Raw genomic sequence first — 3480 nt, forward strand, 5'->3', positions numbered from 1 at the left:
GTTGTTTGGGGATTCAAAACTGAGCAGTTGTCTCAAACATTACCTTTCATTGCCTGTCTTAGAATTGTATATATGCAAGTATATTCCATCTTATCCAAGACAACGTGTAATAGAGGATAATAAAAGAAATTTAGACTATCAAAAATATGAAGACATAGGTAACACTTTATTTTGAAGGGAGAAAGTGTGAAATCATATGGCAGTCAGCAAAAAAGGGGTCATGTTATACCTGACACCTGAAAACCCACTGGTCCAGAAAGACGAAATAAAAATTTCAACGTAAATAGTGACATGGTACTGAATAAATAGATATGGAGAGAGGTATTCTAGCTGCAGCAGACATTGCTAACATATACTAATATGGGCTAATGTGAAACTGTTTCAAATATTATTGGGAATACCACAGATCTTACAGAAGCCTATAATCTTTATATCACATTCCATAATGACTATCCTACACAATATTCCACATAAATACGAGTCACTGAACTTCAGAAAAAGGATAAAAAGGGGGCATATCACCATCAAAAATAGCTAGAAAGATAAATTATTAAAAAAAATACCAGAACAGAATATTCCCCTATTTATAATACAGATTGGGAGTAGATGGGATTAGAATGTGCAAGATCTTCAAAGAATGGGACAGGCAACTACAGATATTCTCAAAGAATCAACTGAGTCAATCTGAACCACAGTGAAGAAACAGATGAAAGACAAATGGTAGGACAATTTTTGATATCATCAGGTCTTCTAGAAGAGTGCTTGTGGGAAGAGATTTCATTTAAAAACTTTAAAAAAATTACAGCTAGACAGATTAAAATAAGAATAAGTAAAAAAAAAAAATTCCAGGAAGAACTCTAGACAGCGTATCATGACAATTTCTTCATCCGTCCATTCAGAAATTTTCCAAAACCATCCCAATTTCTAATTTCCAATTTTACAGATTTAAAATGTTTTCAGTCTTACCCTTCAGGAGATATAAACATCCCTGTTAATTAAAACCTACAAATGAACAGCATCACAGGAAAAGTCAGAGATAATGAGTCAATAAAAACATCTCTGATAGGGCGCCTGGGTGGCTCAGTTGTTAAGCGTCTGCCTTTGGCTCAGGGCGTGATCCCGGCGTTCTGGGATCAAGCCCCGCATCAGGCTCCTCCGCTGGGAGCCTGCTTCTTTCTCTCCCACTCCCCCTGCTTGTGTTCCCTCTCTCACTGGCTGTCTCTCTCTCTGTCAAATAAATAAATAAAATCTTAAAAAAAAACATCTCTGATAAAGCTGGTAAGACTGAACAACAGGATAGCCCTCTGGAGCAACCATAGCAGATAAGACCACATAGTAGTGGAGATCTTGCATTATCAGGCAAATATATTAGGAATAAATAACCTAAATCTGCCATCTCTCAAGCAATTTCCCTAAGAACAAAATCCAGTCAATGCTAATTAATACTTTGAATATCAAAAATAGAAGATATAAGGAGTCAGGTTGTTTTTTTTTTCAAGATTTTATTTATTTATTTGACAGAGAGAAAAAGAGAGAGAGAAAATGAGCAGTGGGGAGGGGCAAAGAGAGAGGGAGAAGCAGGCTCCCCCCTGAGCAGGAAGCCCAACACAGGGCTGATCCCAGGACCCTGAGACCATGACCTGAGCTGAAGGCAGACACTTAACGGATGGAGCCACCCAGGCACCCTGGAATTCAGGCTTTTAGCAAAAGAGTTAATGTCTTTTTCTTTATCTTTTTTTGGTCTCTATAAGTCAACGACTTAGTAAAAGAAGAGTTGAAGAGATTGTTGTTTCATAATTTGTGAAAAGTAAAAGCTTGGAGGAATCGATCTCTGATTCTCTTGGTTCTTACGCCATAGATCACTGGGTTCACCATGGGTGGAACAAGGAGGTGGATGTTAGCCACGAAGATGTGAATATGAGGAGCCACACGTTGACCAAATCTGTGAGTAAGGAAAGTGAAAAAGGCAGGAGTGTAGGCCGCCAAGATCACACACACGTGGGATCCACAAGTGCCCAAGGTCTTGAGTCGAGCAGCTTTGGATGGAAGATGGAAGACAGTGTAAAGGATGATAACATAGGAACATACGATCAATAGGAAATCTAAGCCTCCAGTGAGGAAGGCAGCAGTCAGGCTGTAGATTCTGCAGGTCCTGGTCTCCGCACAAGCAAGCTTGATCAGAGCCATAAATTCACAGTACGTGTGAGGGATGACATTAGTTCGGCAGTAAGGAAGCCACCAAAGCATGAAGGGTTGAGGACTGAAGAGCAAAACCCCATGGAAGACAATAGCCAGCCCCAAGTTCTTGATGACCCTAGGTGTCAGGATAGTAGAATGTCTCAGAGGATCGCAGATTGCCACATACCTGTCAAAGGCCATGGCCAAGATAAAGCCTGAGGCCATGCTGCATAGTGAATGAATGAGAAACACTTGTACAAGGCAGGCTTCAAAATGGATCTCCCTGCCATGGAACCAAAAAATGCTGAGGATTTTAGGCACGGCAGTAGTGGAGATGGTCAAGTCAGCCANATGATCAAGTCAGCCGTAGAGAGCATACAGAGGAAGAGGAACATGGGCTCGTGCAGGTTGGAATCTGTTCTGATAATAAATAGAATAGCAAAATTACCCACGAGAGCACTCAAGTAGACAAGGCAGAAGGGCACTGACAGCCAAGTGTGGATGGCTTCCATCCCTGGAATGCTAAGGAGAACAAAAGTACTGGGATGGAAATTGGTATTATTTGACATGATGGAAACTCTTGTCTACATTCAGTTGTGGGATGGTGTAGACCCTTTCATATTCATGTGTCCATTCATTTACTGGTACTTTCATTTGTTAATTTATATAAAATATTTGGCAATGTTTTATACCCTAAGGAGACAATGATAAATAGGACCCAATCCCTACCTTTAGAATTTAACATTCTAATAGTGGAGAAACTGAGGCAAACCAAGGATTACATTCCCTAGTGATTTAGGCAGTAAAAGTTATGTGAGTAAACAGGGAGATTTGTTCCACTTGTACGAGTCAGAGGATTCATAGTTAAGATGCTTAATCTTGGTTCTGAAGCATTCTGGACCTTTAAAATAAAAAGAAAATTATAACTAAAATCAAGTTCACAATCAGACAACATCAGTACCTCCACTGAAAGATCAAAGAATGTTCTTTGGTTTGTACGTGGGTGAAGTTGGAGTAGTTGTTTGAGACATAGCTTTTGTCTCTATTTGCCTCCTTGTGTTGTCAAATTCACTGGTGAAGCCACCACAATACACTGTTAATTGATAAAAGAAAGTTTATGTATTACACATAATATGGTTGCCTAAATAATATCCTTTGTGTATACCTTGGCAGAGAGAAAAGAACGAAATATTATAAACCAATCTGTTAGCAGAACTTGGGAATTGTACGTGCAGGGAGATAGAAACAAAATATTGTTTCTTTTTAACAATCCTTGTTTTGAAAAAAAATGTATAATAAATA

The 3480-nt window shown here is 39.1% G+C and overlaps 1 pseudogene; it reads right to left on the reverse strand.

Moving 5' to 3' along the window:
• Window positions 1-1791: 1791 nt before the first annotated feature.
• LOC117801376 lies at window positions 1792-2747 on the reverse strand (annotated as a pseudogene).
• Window positions 2748-3480: the final 733 nt, after the last annotated feature.

The sequence above is a fragment of the Ailuropoda melanoleuca genome, chromosome 3 (genome assembly GCF_002007445.2).
Source record: "Ailuropoda melanoleuca isolate Jingjing chromosome 3, ASM200744v2, whole genome shotgun sequence".
In the NCBI taxonomy this organism is placed as follows: Eukaryota; Metazoa; Chordata; class Mammalia; order Carnivora; family Ursidae; genus Ailuropoda; species Ailuropoda melanoleuca.